The 19,299-nt window shown below is 41.0% G+C and overlaps 1 long non-coding RNA gene across 1 annotated transcript; it reads left to right on the forward strand.

Moving 5' to 3' along the window:
• The first annotated feature begins 16,433 nt into the window (after positions 1–16,433).
• LOC143845576 (uncharacterized) lies at positions 16,434–18,807 on the forward strand. The gene is made up of 2 exons (XR_013234478.1): positions 16,434–16,547; positions 17,742–18,807. It is a non-coding gene; the product is annotated as an uncharacterized LOC143845576 (long non-coding RNA).
• The last annotated feature ends 492 nt before the right edge of the window (positions 18,808–19,299 follow it).

Genomic DNA, 19,299 nt, shown 5'->3' on the forward strand with positions numbered 1-19,299 from the left:
TTGCTCATTCACAAGGCTAATTGAGTGAAAGTATATATATGGCCACTCTCATCCTCTTACACTTCCTATCTAGGACTAAAGTTTTCTCATGACTTTAGTCCTTTTGGAGGGAAGCCCATGTAATTTGAATGAGAAGCCCAAAAACATACATATAATGACTAAAAACACCCCATTGTAAGTTTGAACTACAAAAGGACTTTTTCACATAAAAAATCTACAACAATTACCCCCCTTAATTTTTTAATATTTTTTATACTTACCCATTTTTTAAAAAATATGCCCCCCTTTCCAATCATCCCTAAGATAGAAAATAAGTTTAAAATTTTAATGTTACCATTTTTATATCCCTTCCTTGTACAAAATTTACTATAATTTTTGCCCCCTTGTGCAAAATTTCAGATAGAAATTTTTTTCTATCTTAATTTCAAGATAGAAAAAAAATTACTATTATTTTTGCCCCCCTTGTGCAAAATTTCTGGCATCGCCCCTGATCATGTGGATATAATTCCCCAAATTTTATTAGAAAGAAAAAAGATTTTATATTTTTAACCATAGTAAGTTAGGATTTGTACACAATGATAGCTGGATGTATTTAACCCTACATGTGGGAATCTACTACAATAAGCTGGGATGAAAAGAAGAGAGTTTTTTGATTTTTTTGAAAATTACATGAGAATTATATATCACATTTTTTGACTTTTTTTAACAAATGCACCCATTCAACTCATATAATTTCAATCCTACCCCCTCATTTATGCTTTTAACAAAGGCACCCATTAAATCATATAATTTCAATCCTACCCCCTCCTTTATGCTTTTAACAAAGGCACCCATTAAAGCCATATAATTTCAATCTTACCACCCTCCTTTATGGTTTTTTAATAAAAAATCTATAGGGTGATCTTAACCATCCGATTTAAGAGGAATTATGGAAACAGCTATAGATTGGAGGGCTAGGATCAGCCTATGGAAATGATTTTTGGGGCACAACCTATTTATGTTGTGTTCCATCACATGGACGGTTTGGATCAACCTATGACGTGGTCCGTACAATTCTTTGTCGGACCGTGGATTGCACGGGTTTTTTACTAGTACCTAATATTCTGTTAAATGGGTTAGTATAGATGTCTCATTTTCCGAACCTAGACTGACAATAGACTACCACGATGAATACTCCAATGATGAATATTCCACTGTGTTTAAGCTCTTAAATGCACGGACACGAATCCTTTGTAGGCATGAAAAGTGGGGGACACCTACATTACCAAGACTACTCACCAAACCACACTACACACTAGGGCTGCAACTCGGGCCGGGTTTTACCCGACCCGCATCGACCCGACCCGAAAATAGCCTGGGTTGGGTTCAGGTTTCATGGGTTTCGGGTTGAGCCGGGTTTGAAGGGGCCCGACCCGACCCGACCCGAGTTACATAAGTTATAGTATGTACATTTTTTTTCTATTGTTAGTTAAAAGTTAAAAGTGAAAACCCACGCACCCACTGTTATTGCGTGTGAGTGTATTTCTGCTTCTATGAGTTGAGTTGATTCAAGTGTTTGATTCAGCATTGTTTGATTGTAATTACAACATTGTTTGATTACAGCATTGTTTGATTCAAGTGTAATGTGAGTGTAATTACATCATTGTTTGATTCAAGTGTAATTTGAGTGTAATCTCTGCTTCTATGAGTTGAGTTGCTTTGCCAAACAAGAATTTTCCTTAAAAAATTGCGTCAACGTGAAAAAACCTACCCGACCCGAGATTTATCATGGGTAGGGCCGGGTTTGGGAATCGTGAGTTTTCTGGAAAAAAATCCGACCCGACCCGACCCGAGATATTTCTCGGGTAGGGTTGGGTTCTCCAAAACCCGACCCGCCCGACCCGAGTTGCAGCCCTACTACACACCATTCAAAACCCCATAAAATCTCGAAATTTCAAGAAATCCCATCACCCAGCTCATAAAATGTCTTAGCCCTAATGAGTCGCAACACATGCAGTCGTAGTTGATCCTAAGGAGTCACAACTGTCACGACACATGTGACACAAGGGTCGCAACTCCCGCAGGGGTACGATCATACAAATTGAACCTGATCACAAATTACTCCATTTTTAGTCCCACATTGAAATTTAAAGAGGCAACACTGACGTTTTCATTACTATAAGAGGCTTTAAGCAGAAACTGCTTGCCCACCTTTTTTCATTAGTTTTCCCGAGAAAGCAAATCCGACCAAAATAGTGGGATTTGGTTTCCCACACTTGTGAGAAAAGAGACATTTCCACATCATTTTTGGCAATTTCCATGTCATTATTTGACATTTTCCACCCCGGCTTGTTGCTTTCTAAGGAAAGCAAGTGAACACTAGAATTCTGTCTTGTCAAGGAAAAAAGAGGCTGTTTTCTAGGGATTTGCTTTCCCGGGAATGCAAGTGAACAGAGCCTAAAGGAAATCATATAAGAAAAGAAATCCTATGTCATGAAAAATAGTAAACATCCTATGTCATGGAAAAAAATCCTATGTCATGGAAAATTGGATCCACAACTTTGTTTATTTGGATTCAACAAATGACCCACAAACTTATTGGGATAATAGTAAAAATTGAAATGTAAGATCTTTTAGGACTTTACAGTCTACTATTTTTAGCGGGACCCACAACATTTAGGGGCTGTTTTAGAATCCAGGTTTTAGTTTGAAAGGCATGGCAAGTGCTCTGAATTCTTAGTTTGGCTTCTCTTTAGAATCCTCGACTTTAAGTAAGAAATCCAGGTTTTAGAAATCTCTCCCACATCCTGATATGTCTAATCCTCGAAACACGGGATGATCTCCTACTCTCTCACTTCGACGGAAAGAAGGGCAAGAAATCAGAAAACAACGGACGGTCTCATTCTTCTCTCGCCTCCCATCCGAACCTTACTGGTTTAACTCGATTTTAGCTCAAGTTGAGTTGGCCCTCACTCGGTGTAGGTTGGATATGGGTTGGGAAAAGTGAATCAAATATAATTCCTGGTTGGGTCAGGGATTGATGTCATGGCCAACCCAACCCGACACGAACAAATCCTTGTCCCCATAGTTTATTACACCATAATTTTTAGGGGTGTGCATTATTCGGGTAAAACCGAATAACAGAATCGACCGAACCGAAATTGTTATTTTCGGTTCGGTTTCGGTTACGGTTTCGGTTAGTTCCAACAAAAATTTCGGTTAACCCGAAAACCGAACTTTGTGTTCGTTTATCACCATATTTACCATTTTACCTCTTCTTTTTACTTGGGAGTTGGGACAAGTGGACAACCCACAACCATATTTACCTCTTTTTTTTACTTGGGACAACCCACAACACAATTGAGCAAAGAGTCGTGACAAACTAGTCTGGTGTGGCCGGAGTAAAAGAAGGGGGTGAATAAAGAAAATTGTTTGGCCTTTCCCTTTCCACCCTAAAATAATATAATATTATAATGTTATCTAGTTGGTCCCCTAAGGCAGTGTCTCCCATTCCTCCCAACACAAGTAATGGGAAAAGACCTGACATGAAGTCCTGCAGACGAAGCTTCAGGTTTCCGGTGAGTCAAACTTGTATTTCTTACCCAAATCAGTCATTTGCAACCTATTTCCCCCACATCTACTCCCATTTTAAAATCCAAAATTTTACACTCATATAATTCGGTTATAACCGAACTAACCGAACAACCGAATTCATTTTTCGGTTTCGGTTCAAGTTCGGGTATCAAATAATTTGGTTCGGTTTCGGTTTTCTTTTTTCAGTAACCGAAACTGAACCAAATTATTTGATTCGGTTCAGGTTGGGCCGGGTTAATTAGGGTGTGGTAATGCTACCTCGGGTGGGTTAACCTCAACCGGGGGGATTACAATTTTTTACTTTAAATGACATTTGATCCATAAAAACAAGCATATAGCTCTTATTCTCAAGCAAAATCCAAACAGTAAGTAAAAAAGGTTACCAACATCAAGTAAACGCAAAGAAGAGACTAATGACTACCTTGTATAACTTCTTCCATCCTCTTTGCCATGGTTTGTAGATTAAACTCTAAAAAAGAGAGAAAGGTCTCTTGATTCCAATCTTTTACCGGATCCATGACAAAAGACCACTCGATCTGACATCCATGTTCCGAATCTGGCACCACCTTTATCGTCCCCACGTACGACCGGATCCCCACATTATTCTGAGTGATCTCATAGGTATAAGTCCGTCCGATAGGATCAAACGATACTAACTTTTCGTTGGCCCATCGGACGGTTTTATCATCGGAGGATGGATCGGGGACCGGGACGCAGTACCTAATGCAACCAGGTTGACCGGAGATACCTTCAACTTTACGACATATGGCGATGCCGGAGAACCATTTTTCTAAGCTGAAGAAATCTTGTAGGAGGCCGCAAATTTGATCAGCTGATGAACCCGTGAGCTTGGCAATCGTCTTGCCTTCCAACTTGGGCTCTTGCTCCATGAGAGAGAGAGAGAGAGAGAGAGAGAGTTATATAGAGTTTTTTGTGTGTTCTTGAAGTTTTTAAAACTTCCCGTCAGGGAGTTATATAGAGCTTTTTGTGTGTTCTTGAAGTGTTTTAAAGCTTGCCCTTGTCGTCTCGAGTAAAAGAAAATGGTATCCCAAGTAAAAGAAAAGTGCAAATAATTATTTAACTTTTCTTGGGCAGTGTGCATCATTTCTAATTTTCTATGCATGTAAACAGGGATACAACCTCTCTTTTTGTAATTTTTTTTAACACAAACCCACCTTCTCTTATTATGTAATCATTTGGCTATTTAGAGCTTCTTGAAAATTGTAATAGCTTTTGACAGCTAGTTAAATAATAAAAGACAAGTTGAGCCTGTCTCATTATTAAATAATGATAGTGTGAATAACATAGCCAAAGTATCAACTATTAATAGCTAAACAATTAATATCTAGGAAAATGATATTAGCACAGCCCTAATTTTTTATATTTTCACTAACTCTTCTTGTCTTTTAGAATTTAAAAAATTAATGGGCTCCCACATGGGCACATGATCTTTAACATTCATTTGGTGTTCTCTACTTGGTTTGGATTTTTGTATTTTATTCATTTAAAAATTACGACTCATTTGACTTGACCGTGTCAACCGCATTATTGGCCGCATCCGCGCCGAGTCGACAAGGATTTTCTTTGGCTGCATTCCGTGTCACATCCGTATTTTTAAACACTTTTCCATCTAATAAAAAGAGCGGAAACCAGTTTTGCGACCAAAAAAAAAAAGGATTGCCAAAATCCGTAAACGGGAGCAAAAAAGACAAGTGAGGAGTACTTAGTAGACTATGACCAACATAAAGGCATCCAGAAAATGACCAAAATACTCTTCGAGGACCATACTATATGCATGGTGTAAAATTAGACCTGGCAAAAAGTGACCCGGACCCGCGGGTCCACCCGGCCCGCACGTAAATTTACGGGTCCGGGTCACCTGTTGGTGACCCGTTAGAAATTGACCCGCGGGTCCACCCGACCCGTCAAAAGTGGGCCGGGTCGGGTGGACCCGCGGGTGCCCGCGGGTGCCCGTAAAAAAGTGCAAAAGACGGTTTTTTTACTTTTTTCCGTAGTTTTCTCGGTAATTGTCATATTTTATATGTAATTTTTTTACTTTTGACCTTTTTACGGTAATTTTTCATTTCAAACTTAGAAATTCTGAGAATATTTCAAAAATCCGTAATGATTACTTCTCTTTATTCTTTTGTTGCTAGCAACCTTTGCCCCAGACCGTACTTCACCCAATCTTTGCAGCAAAGGAGGGGCTACAAGCCGAAAAATAGCCCAGGAGAAGGTGGCTAGCAAATCCCTAAATAAAAAAAAAACTCTTAAAAAATACGTCAAAAATCCGGGTGACCCGCGGGTCGACCCGGCCCGTACGGGGCCGGGTGCGGGTCCAATGTCAATGACCCGTAGAATTTTCCGGGTCACTTTGACCCGGCCCGTTTGACCCGGACCCGTACGGGCCGGGTCAAATCCGTCCCGGCCCGCCCGTTTGCCAGGTCTATGTAAAATGGTGGATAGAGATAGTGGGTCCCACCCACTATGGTGCGTCCCACCATAATGCATAGGTTTGGGTAGAGATAGTGGATCCCACCCATTACTAACATTAGGGGTCAAACGGTGGGCCTCATCATATCTATGGGTTTGGATGGAGATGGTGGCCCCACCCCATCAAAACATGCGGTGTAAAATGGTAAGCCCCACCCCATCAAAACATGAGATGCAAAATGGCGGGTCCCACCCTAATGCAAGAGTTTGAGAGGGTGGGGGCTGCTACATCAAAACAGGAGGTGTGAAATGGTGGGCCCCACCCATGCTAGGAATAGTTATAAAATGTTAGGCCTAGCCCACGTACCCTAGTATGTGGTATAAAATAGTGGGCCCCACCATATGCTTGGGTCTGGCGGAGATGATGGAGCCATCAAGTCAAGTTTAAAATGGTGGCCCCCAACCACGCTATGCTTGGGCGTCAAATGGTGGGCATCACCCCATCAAAACATATCAAAACATGAGGTGTAAAATGATGGGCCTCATCAATGCTATTTGTGAGATATAAAACCAAATTTATGCATGGTACAAAATGATGGGCCCTACACTATCAAAACATGAGGTGTAAAATGGTGGGGCCCACCCTAATACATAGGTTTGGATAGAGATGGTGGGCCTCACAATGTTAATAACATTAGGGGTAAAATGGTGGGCTCCACCTATGCATAGGTAAGAGTAAAGATACTGGCCCCACACACCAAAACTTGGCATGGCCACGCATAAAAAAAACATGACGTGTAAAATGTTGGCCCAACCCATCAATAACATGAGTTGTAAAATGGTAGACCCCACCCTATGCATGGGTTTCGATGGAGATGGTGGGTCAACCATCTCAAAACACCGTAAGGTGTAAAATGGTGGATCCCACCTATGCTAGACATGGTTATAAAATGTTGGGCCCCACACCATCATAGCATGAGGTGTAAAATAGTGGGCCCCACCCTTCCTAGGTCAAAAGTGTTAGACTTCACCCTATCAAAACATAACAATCAAATATGAGGTATAAAGAAAAGGTTTACCAATAAAAATATGGGTTTTGTTAATGAGTGGGGGCACTCGTTAAGGTGCATTGAAAATGTAAATCTATACATTGTTTGAGAAAAAAGACTCAAAAGCCATGTAAAACACTTAATCCCTGTGTAAATTCATTGTAGATTTACATTTTCAATGCACCTTGACCGTTAACAAAACCCTAAAAATATTTCTTGGAAAGAAAGCGAACGACAATGGAAAGAAACATATATGCTTATTGCTTTATATATATATAATAGGAGGAATGCTAGATTCAGAGGCGCCCCTGCAAAATAAGGGGCAAAGGCGCCTTTATCGGTCAGATGCCATTAAAGAAAGTTATGATTGCAATTTTCTGTGCCATATTTAATGGTATTCGACCAATGGAGGTGCCCTTTGCCATCTAGCATTCCTCATATTATACACAGATAGATTACTTAGCGACCTCCTGTAGCTGGATTCCACCAAAGTCTTGCCATCCAGTAAATACAGTATAGAAAGAAAGTCAAAAGGCAAAATATTATCCATCGATCCGGAATGAGTGGAGAATCAGAGAAACTCTGTTGGCTTTTATAGCAGGGTTTTGCTAACAAGTGCCCTTACGTTAAGGGGCACAATTAATTGCTCTTGGGAACATGAAGAGTTTTTTTTAGGAAAAATTGTTAAAAAAATGCAAAGTTTAGGTGATATTGTCGAGTAAGGGTACATTTTTTTTCTTTTTTGTGAAAGAAAGGTTGTCAGTACTGTTAGAAACTTCCTACGACAAGAATACCCTCCATTCCCTTTAAACGTACACCTTTTTGCTCATTTCCCCATGCACTTCACCTACCCTTTCACCTTTTCCCTCCACCTTTTTATCCTCTTCTTCTCCAAACGTGAGAAACTCAATCAAAACTCATGGAAGCTTGCCATAGCCACATGTTGTGAGCTCCATTTCCTTTGGCTTTTGAAAAAAAACTCCATTGGTTATCTTGAGTTTCCTTCGAGTGCTCCGGTAGGTCCATTCTTCTCAAGTTGGTTAGGTTTTAGATGTTGTTTTCATGTTTATTTTTTGTGATTTGGTTTATTCTCATCCTCTCTATAGTGGTGAATTTGTTTGGTTAGATGTATGTTTTGACCTCTCTCTCTCTCTCTCAATGATTCAATGGTTGAGTGGTTGAAGGGTTGTAAAATTCTAAATGGTTCAATGGTTGTAAACCCATTATCCAACCTATTATCAAAATGGTTGTCATCATCCGTGGAAGAATGGAGATTTTGGTTCAATCCATAAGTTCTAAAAGGGCTGTAAAGTTCTAAATGGTTCGATCAGAACCATTTTGTAGACCTCGGAACTACAAATTAGTGGTTCCAAGAGTGTAAATAAAGTTTCATGCATTGTAAAAGCCATCAAAGGTACTCATACTCAGTATGTATACAATCAGAACCATTATCTAGACATCGGAACCACAATTTAATGGTTCGAAGAGTGTAAATAGTGGTTCAAAGAGTGTAAGTTATGGTTCCAAGAGTATAAATAGAGTTTCATGCATTGTAAAAGTCATCATACGTACTCATACTCAGTATGTATACAATCGGAACCATTATCTGGACCTCGGAACCACAATTTAGTGGTTCCAAGAGTGTAAATAGTGATTCCAAGAGTGTAAGTTATGGTTCCAAGAGTCCAAGTAGTGATTGGTACATTGTCATAGTATTTTAGTGGCTGTAAAAGTGATCATGACTGTATCATTGGTGTTTTAAACATATTGGAACTATTATGTAGGCCTCGGAACCACAATTTAGTGGTTCCGAGATGTTACATAGTGGTTCCAAGACTTTAAATTATGGTTCCAAGAGTCCAAGTAGTGGTTGGTACATTGTAATACTATTTTAATGGTTGCAAAAGTGATCAGGACTGTATCATTGATGTTTTAAACATATTGGAACCATTACGTAGGCCTCGGAACCATAATTTAGTGGTTCCGAGGAGGTTAAATAGTGGTTCCAAGACTGTAAATTATGGTTCCAAAGTGGTTGTTACATTTTAATACTATTTTATTGGTTGTTAAAGTGGTCATGACTGTATCATTGTCGTTTTAAACGTCTTGGAACCATTAGGTAGGCCTCAGAACCACAATTTAGTGGTTCCGAGAGGTTACATAATGGTTCCAAGAGTGTAAATTATGGTTCCAAGAGTGAATGCGGTGGTTCCTACATTGTAATAGTGATCATGAGTGTATCATTGTTGTCTTAAACATCTTGGAACCATTATGTATGTCTCGGAACCATAATTTACCGGTTCCAAGGGGTTAAATAGTGGTTCCATGAGTGTAAAATATGGTTTGAAGAGTGCAAGTAGTGATTCCTACATTGTTGGTTTTTCTGTACAAAGTGGCATTGATTTTGGGACCCTTGTTACTGCAACTGATACTTACTCACCCGGAATTGGTAGAAATTAAACATTGTTGTAGCCACTATTTGGCCGAAAGTGTACATTTTTTGAAACCACAATTTTGATTTCGGCATCATTTAATTGTTATTGGATACACCCTGTTCATATTGGAACCACTGTTTCTGAATTTGGAACCATTTCTTACTAATCCATCCTAACTTCCAGTGGAACCCTTCTTATGAACTACCTGTGATATGGGAGGCCAGCGGACTGTTAACAACTTCCATACTGGAACCACTATTTGGAACTCAATCGGAACTCTGCAACTTTCTTTGGAAGCGCTACTCGGAAGTCCGAACCAAGATTCGGATTTCCTACTGGAGTCCAGTAGATTGGGCATTCGACTAGACTCTAGTCCAAAGTCCAAAACTTTGTTCGGAAGTCCGAACCAAGCTTCGAATTTTCGAGTGGAGTCCAGTAGATTGGGCATTCTACTGGACTCCAGTCGGAAGTCTGAAACTTTGTTCGGAAGTCCGAACCAATCTTCGGATTTTCGACTGGAGTGGAACAACTATATTTGACTTCGGAACTACTCTTACCATAGTGGAACAACTTTTTGGACGTGGGAACCATCTCTATCGATATTGGAACCACTACTCTCGGAAGTCCGAATAATGTTTCGGAACCCCGAATGAATTCCAATAGTTTTGGCTTCACACCTGAGTGTAATCTGGAGTCCGAATCAATCAATCGGAAGTCCGTAGGAACATTCAGACTCCCGATTGAGTTCCAGTAGAATTGGCAAGAATCTGCGTTGTAATCGGGAATCTGAATGTTTCCTACCCCCTTATTTTTTAAAACTACAACGAGTTCAAAGATCTAAAAGACCTAGATTTTCTATGGTGCGATCTAATTAACGTACATGAAGTCCAATATTTTTTGAAAGGTATAGTGAGACCCGCTTCAAAGGATGATCCAAGCTGTTCATTTGTTAGGCCAAAATGTTGATAGTCTACACACCACATATCATCTCCATAGGATATAATGATGCTAACCTTCCGATCTATCGAGGTTTCTAATATGTACAGTTGTTGTACAAAAGGGAGGGTTAGGATCATTCTGTGGAGATGATTGGTGGAGGACATCCTATTTACGTCGCGGCCCAACAAATGAACGATTTCAAGGTTTCTATATAATGTACAGTCCTTGTACAAAATTGAGGGTTAGGATCTTCATGTGGAGATATACGGGTACATCCTATATTTGTCATGGTCCAATAAATGAACGGTTTGGATCATCTTTGAAGTGAGACTCACTGTTTGCAGCATATAAAATTCCTGCAGAGAGAGAGAGAGAAGGTTTTTAAAAGACAAGGGTATTTTTGTCATTTTTCGTCCTTGACAGTACCTGACAGCCCCTCTGTCATTATTTTGAAATGTCTACCTGTGGACCCCGATCCGAGGGCGGTGAGGGAACGAGTCCCTAACACCCTCTCGATCTCCACAATGTGAAGGAGAGTTCTACCAAGGAACTCTCGAAACTGCTGCCACCCTCACAGCATAGCATGAGTGGCGATATAAAAAGAAAGAGATACATCCTGATCCGGAGCCAGGGCTCGAAACCAAGATATAACTAAAAATAACTCAGAGTCGCCATCCATGGATACACCATGGAACCAAAATAAATGCTCTGTCTGCAACGGATAACCAGAGATACAAAAGGTCCGTGCCTGATTACGAATGGGGAAGGTCCGAAGAGCACCCCCAATTCGTCCGAGTGCGAACACTTGGTCTCTTATGCCATTTATTATTAACCTCGAAGAGTTTCGAGCGAAAATCATATGAAATGTGAACAATCCTCAGGAGTCGTCTACCTAAACATGCATTTCCTGAGGATAAAGTAATAAGCATACACATAACAAAATGAAGGATGTGCCACCTAAGCATAGCTAGGTTATGAGTGACATACCTAACTGGTGTCTAAGTTCTGGTGAACAAACATATACATGCTACAGCTAAAGGTATAGGATCAGTACAAGAAAGTAAGAGAACATAACAAAACACACAACATAACAAAACATAAGACTCTAAACGATTTAGCCCGAGTCCTTGGATGGTCTGATGTTCATCCAAAGAAGCCTACGTATCCCCGCCTCCACGAGAATCAAGGCAACGTAGTTCTTCGCGCCTATTCTAAGCTATGATGCCTAAGATACCTAGACCTCTATCTTAGACTCGATCTAAAAGACCGGACTAGTTATTAAAGCTTCTTGAACGATTATTTAAATTCCATTGGATTGTAGATTTTAGGACACCCTATATGCCCTAACTAAATGCAGGTTAGCCCTAAGCTAATGCAGGTGGTTCCTACAACCTATGTGTAACTAGGCTGTGCGCCCTAAGAAAAATAATAGGATTGCTACCGCATCTTAGACCTAGTCATCAGTCGGCGATGTGAATCGCCAACTGACCGGACGGAGGCGCTTCTAGCTAGGACAAACTCCTAACTCTAACACAAACACACAACAAGCACACAACAAAAGACAAACTCCTAACTTTAAAACTCTCTATCTAGGACAAACTCCTAACTCTAGAGGAAGATCTTTGGAAAACAAGGTTTTCAAAGGTTTTTGAAAGATTTTCAAAGTTTATTTACAAAAGTTTGGCTGGACTTGGGATAAAGATCCCAAGCTGCACTACGTACCTCGTGAGAGGGGATCAAGCCAACGTAGTTCGAAACGAACTTCCTAACTACACTAACAAAAACTTAACTTCTCTAAATGATTTAAGGGTTTTAATATTTTTCAAATGTTTTTGATATTTTTTAAAGTTTTCAAATGTTTTTGAGTTTCAAATTTCTAATGTTTTTGGATTTTAAAGCTCTTTCAATGCTCTGAATTTGTAAATATTTTCAATCTTAAAGGGAACACGCAAGTAACACCACAAACTAGGGCAAAGCCCTAAAGCTAAAGGGGAAACCCCGAACAAGCAACCAGCGTCTCAAAGAGACGAACCACAACACGTAAAGAAGTGCCCCAAGAAAAGAGAAAACAATCTAAGATCCCAAGCAGGGAAGGCTCTATAAGACTGAGTTAGTCTCTAATGGAAAAACTCCTAACTAATAACACTAGGGAGGGAGTACAAATGAGTCAGAGACTCTCTAATAACACTACAAAGTCAAAGACTCGCTCTAAAAGAGGAGGCCATTTTAACACGAGGCTAGGTAAGCCTCCTAAAGGGAAAACTCTCTATATGAGACAAGGCTTGTCTCCGAGACACAAATGACGTAAGCAAGGGTTCTGATGAGACTGGGCAAGTCTCCTATATACAAATGAGGGGTATGCTACTTGGACTAAGCAAGTCCCCTAAGGATGGGCTTGGGCTAGCGCCTTCATCGTCCGCTGAAATGAGAGCCCAAAACACATTCAGTTAGGAATACAGGTGAATGTCTCAAGGAAATGACATCCTCACAGCAATGAGAAAAATTAGATTCCTCACACTCTTCATGCTAGTAGCATATTATTATCCATTTAACAAGATTTTTGCAACCTAATTACAAGGGATATATATAGATAATACATGCACCTATACCCTCGACATGGGATAATGAAGAACCATCTAATTTGCCTCGCTTAGCATACCTCATTTTCCAATCAATAGGTGAAGACAGCCAATTAATTCAACAGATAAACAACCATCTATCATATGACAGAATACCAACCTGAAATCAAATGAATCGTCTATTTATACCCTCGACATGGGGCAACGAAACGAGATCAAATAAGGCATACAATCAAACCCTCGACACGGGGTCTCCTGTGAAATCAAATGGTACTCGTACCCAAGACATGGAGTAGAGTAACCATCTGATTCCCTACATCAAATAAGCATCCATAACTCCACCATCCATTTTCAACAGAAATTAAACCCCAGGTTAGATTCAAGAACCAAGTTAAAACCAAATCCCTGGGTCAAACACCATCCATGTACAGATTCACAGACCAACACTATTCTAAATGATATATGCCATCCAATATTCACAGATATAACAGGAATGAGAAATTACCTGGAATCTTGATGAAAACACATGAAAATTATATGATTTCTGAAAGTTGCTTTGATTTGCTACTTCCTCTTCTTCTCCAATGCTCTCTGAAAATTGGCAGGCCAGAATCAATGGATTTTGCCGTGAGTTGCCATATCCAATGGTGGTGCTGGAAAAAATGGAGCCGATTGTGCTATTGGTCGACGATCGCCAGGTTGAGCGGGTTGTTGGATTTGACGAGAGATCACCGGAGATCGTGGTGGTGATTTGAGCTTGATCTTATTCCTCCTTTCTCCCACACCCCAAAGAGTTGCAGACCTCTTCCTTGAGGGATTTTGCTTTTTGAAATCGGATCCAAGAGGATTTTCTATACAATTTCAAGGGGTAGGCTTGGGGTTTTGTGAAGTCTGTGAGGAATGATCAAAAGGGCTTCTAAGAGTAATGAGGGTTTTCTTTTTGAGATGGGTTTGAGGGAACTGGTAATGAAAAAAAACTGGGTTGAGAATAGGTTGAACTGAGAATAGGAGATGGATGGTGGAGCTCGGTTGGGTTGGGGTTAAGAAAAATGGGTTTGGGTCTTGGGTTTTAAAAAAGAGGAGAAAAATGTAGAAGAAGAAGGAGATGGTGGTGTTGATTTGGTCGGAGCTCCGATGGGATTGCCGGAGATGGAGGTTATGGTCGGTGCGGGTGTGAAGGTGCTGACCAGGTGAAGGAAAAAGAAGGAGGGAAGATGATGGTTTGGGTCGGATTTAATGGAGGTCGGAGGGAGATGGCTGAGATTTGGGGCGAGGAAAATGGGTTTGGATATTAGGGATGAAAGCAGAGGAGATGGGTTTCAATGGAGGTGAGAGATTGAGGAGGTAAAAATGAGATGGGTTTTAGAGAGATGGTGGTGGGATTTGGCCGGAGCTCCGGCGGAAATGGAATCAGAGAGGATGGAATCGGTGGCTCTGGTGGTGGATTTGGGGATAAGGATTAGGGATTTGTGAAGAATGAGGTGGAGATGATGGTTTGAGAAGAGGGTGGTGGCTGATGGAGGAGATGGTGGTGTTAATAGTGGAAATGGAGGAAATATGTAGGGAAATGGGTTTTGAAGTGGGTTTGGGTGGCTGAAAATGGTGGTGATGATGTGGGGAAAATGAAAAGGGTGATGGTGATGGAAAAATGGAGGTGGTGGTCAACTCTCGAAGGCAGACAGAGATGATGATGGTCGGAGGAGGGAGATGGCCGGCCGGAGTTGCTGAGGAGACGGGTTAGGATTTAAAGATGAGGTGGTGAGGGTGGAGGTCGATGGAGTTGGGTTGCAGAAATGGGATGGAGGCGGAGATGAGGTGGCTGGGAGAGGGGGTTTGATGGGTAGGGGTTTCGAGGTGGAGGTGGCCGGCCGGAGTTGCAGAGAAATGGGGGATGCGGCTGGAGGTAGTGAAGAAGAGGAAGAAGAAGAAGGAGAAGATGGTCGGAGGGAGCGATGGTGGCAGCAATAGTGGGATTTGCCGGAGGCGCGGTCGGAGATAGCAGCTCTCCTCTCCCTCTCTGCTCTCTCTTGCGGCTACCCACCCAATCCGGTCCCCTCTTTTCTTTTTTCTTGCTGATGAAGAAAAATCCCCCTCAAGCCCTAATTCGGTGGGGAATAAGTAGGAAATGATATACTCAACCCCCCTTTTCCCCAGGTACAGCCCCTTTAAGTGTATCATGACTACTTTTTTGCATTATAGAGAGGGTGGTCTAGGTAAGAAGAAAGGGATATTAATTAGGAAAAGTAACAAAGCTTGTATCTTTTTCTTCCCTAGACAGCCCACTCTGGTGATGTATTCTACCCCCTCTTTTTCTCTGAACAGCCCACTTACAGGTATATTTGAGACTACTTTTTACCTTGCAAAAAGGGGGGGCTCGGGTAGGAATTGGGATAACATTTGGATGTTGTTTTTGCTGCACAAAGGGTTGGTAATGACACTCCCTTGTTAGATATATCACTCCCCTTTACAAATAACCTCACAAAGCCTTGTTTTGATACTTGCGTAAACTTGACCCATTTTATTCGAAATTTCGCAGACACCTTATTGAGGTTTTAAACTACGCTAGGGCAAAAATTTGAAATGCTAATTCCATCATTTAGAGGAAAATTATTCTAACCAAGATGTTTAAGGGTTAATTGGGGTTCGGTCAAAATGGGGTGTCTACACTGCCCTTCATTCACAATTTAACAAAAACTTTGCATTTTTTAAATAATTTTCTCTCTCTTTTTTTATGTAAATTCGTATTCCCAATGGGAATTAAATTCCCCTTAACGAGTGCCCGAGATGGCATTTATTTGCAACGTTAACACTGATAGAAGATAGGAGGGTGCTTTTGTCATTATCATTTGTTTACTTTATTTCAATCAAATTCCGTTTCCCATGAAAGTGTTTTCCTAGAAAGAAAGAAACAGAAGGCCCTACACTTTTTAAACCTAAATGTGCCCCGTGAATGTGATTGAGTCCGTTGATTTGTTCTCGAACGTTAAATCAGGGTATATGGGATGATCTTAGCACCTTAATCTATCAAACCTTTTTCAGATTTCTGCCTTGAAAAGTTAGGTACTTGACTATAATTTTATGGGATTTGCTAGTGATAATCGCATAAGGCATTTTGCGGTTGGGCTGTTGCTTGTGAGAAACAGGCTCAGATTTTTTCTTATTCATTTATTTCATCTAAGGTGGCTGCTCTCACATGCAACAGCCAAATCCTTATTGCAAAAGAGGGAAGTCGTGGTATTTATTTCACTCAAGATTGGGCCCCTATGTTAGGTGAGGGGTTGCTTTCGATACCACTCATCTCGAGAGTGACTACAAGGAAAAAAGGAAATGATATATTCGTCCGTCTTTTTTACTTGGGCCTCTATGTTAGGTCAGGTTTACTTTGAAGTGCTGATTTCTGCAATTGGAAGACTAGCCTATAATAATGACTATTGAATTGTTGGCCAGCAATATTTTTAGTGTTTTGGTGGCGCTAGTTAAGGTGCATTGAAAAGAAAATATACACATATCTTGATAATAAAGTCTCAAGATGTGTGTAGGTATGTAGGGCTGCAACTCGGATCGGGTGGGTCGGGTTTTGGAGAACCCAACCCTACCCGAGAAATATCTCGGGTCGGGTCGGGTCGGGTTTTTTTTCGGAAAACCCACGATTCCCAAACCCGACCCTACCCATGATAAATCTCGGGTCGGTTCGGGTCGGGTCGGGTTTTTTCACGTTGACGCAAATTTTTAAGGAAAATTCTTGTTTGGCAAGGCAACTCAACTCATAGAAGCAGAAATTACACTCACATTACACTTGAATCAAACAATGATGTAATTACACTCACATCACACTTGAATCAAACAATGTTGTAATCAAACAATGTTGTAATTACAATCAAACAATGCTGAATCAAACACTTGAATCAACTCAACTCATAGAAGCAGAAATTACACTCACATACAGTAACAGTGGGTACGTGGGTTTTCACTTTTAACTTTGGGATAATTACATTTACACCCCCTCTAGTTTCTGACACATCCACTTCCACCCCTATAGTTTAAAACGTGACAAATACACCCCTGTAGTTTCAATTTGTTTAAGGTTTACCCCCTCAGCTGAAGGTTCGTCCATAGATTGAAGGGTTAGGATGATCTGATGGAGCTGATTTTTTGGGCACACCATATCTATGTCAAGACCCATCAAATGAACGCTTTGGATCATCCAAATAATGTGGGCCCCTACCCGAATCCAAACACTACCAAAAAATCATCCAAATAATGTGGGCCCACATTGTTTGGATGATCCAAAGCGTTCATTTGATGGGTCTTGACATAGTTAGGGTGTGCCCAAAAAATCAGCTCCATCGAATCATCCTAACCCTTCAATCTATGGACGAACCTTCCGCTGAGGGGGCCTACCTTAAACAAATTGAAACTACAAGGGTGTATTTGTCACGTTTTAAACTATAGGAGTGGAAGTGGATGTGTCAGAAACTAGAGGGGGTGTAAATGTAATTATCCCTTTAACTTTTAACTAACAATAGAAAAAAATATACATACTATAACTTATGTAACTCGGGTCGGGTCGGGTCGGGCCCCTTCAAACCCGGCTCGACCCGAGATTCATGCGGGCTTTTGAATGCTGAACCCGGCTCGACCCGAAACCCATGAAACCTGAACCCGACCCAGGCTATTTTCGGGTCGGGTCGATGCGGGTCGGGTTTTACCCGGCTCGAGTTGCAGCCCTATAGGTATGAAAGGATAGACACCTAGATTTTAAAATCACTGAATCTATAAAAAAGTGATTTGCTAGGGAGCATCTCAAAAGGCATTTCACGGAACGGTTGTTGCATGAAAGTGCAGCCACATAGGCTCGCATGGGTGTGGAACCCTGGTGTACCCCTGAGGATGAAGAAAACCCTTCATGAAAGATCTCGGTAACTACGGTGTGCATTCGAGGCTGGTGAAATTCTCTCTGAGAAGATCTCGTTGTTTTTTATTATTATTAGTAATCGGGGTTAGGCAGACCCCAAGACCAGAGAACAGAGAAAAGAAAAGAAAAAGATATTACAATCTATAATAGAGGGTTCCTTCATCATCCTCTTTGACATAGTCATAAAGAGGATGAGGGAGGGACACCTCTTGAATACAAGAACCTTTTAAAGGGCAATCAGCTTTTGAAAGAAAATCAGCAGGTTGATTTGCTTCCCTCCAGATGTAAGACACCTTCCAAGAAGCGAATTTTAAGATAGTGTTCTTCAGGTGAGCTAATGGTAGTCTTTTCTTCCACGGGCATGGGACAGAGCCTTCGATTACATTCACTGCCAATAGAGAGTCCGACTCAATCCAAAGGCGATCAATATCAAGGGAGGAGGCCAGGGAGGCTCCATGACAAATCGCTTCAAGCTCTAATTCCTGGATGCTCATTTGAATCTTGTCCTGGGAATACATGGCTAGAACTGAACTATCATTGGTACGCAAAAGACCCCAATGGAGGCTGATGAGCTTGCCAAAGACGCATCACAGTTTAGCTTGACACATCCAGGTTCTGGATGGACCCATTTACAACTTTTGGTGGGTTTCTGGGACCTGAACAGGGGTAAATCGAAGGCCTTCGAAAAAGCCAGATCTCTGCTACCGGTTTGGCTATCTAATCTAATAAATATACATCTGCTTCTGATAGTGTAGAGGATATTTCTCAGGATTACTTGCTTGTGAGAATTGTCTGCTCCGTGTAACCTATTATTTCTTTCCTGTCATATGAGATAAATTGAGGAAGTAAATGCTATACGGATAGCGGCAGGCTGTTGATTTGAACCAGGAAAAGTAGTTCTCATCCATTCTTCTTCCTCCATAAGCTTTCTTTTTGGTTTCCTTCTAATATTGAATCGCCATAGTACAGATCTCCAGATCCAGGCCGAATACGAACACTGAAAGAATAAATGATCAATATTTTCAGATGCAGCCGAGCATAATGGGCATCTGATCTCCCTATTTTGGCCCAGAAAAATCAGCATGTCCTTAGTACTGAGTTTTTGGTGAAGGGCTAACCAGGCTGTAAAGCTCATATTGGGGATGTGACCTTTGAACCATACAAAGGAAGCCCAAGCTATTTTTGAATGATGCTATCTGATGCCATTACAAGCGCTTTTCAGTGAAAAAGACCCATCAATGGTATCTTTCCATATTGCTTCATCTTCAGCACTTGAGATAACCAAAGCCTTCTCAAGTATTAGGTTGATGGAGGGAAGCCTTTGTAGCCCGATCGGGTCCCAGATTCCTTCCCGGAGAACTTGATGGACAGAAGTT

This window comes from Tasmannia lanceolata, unplaced genomic scaffold (assembly GCF_043159265.1).
Source record: "Tasmannia lanceolata isolate RefF3 unplaced genomic scaffold, GAP_Taslan_0.1 ptg000015l, whole genome shotgun sequence".
Taxonomy (NCBI): domain Eukaryota; kingdom Viridiplantae; phylum Streptophyta; class Magnoliopsida; order Canellales; family Winteraceae; genus Tasmannia; species Tasmannia lanceolata.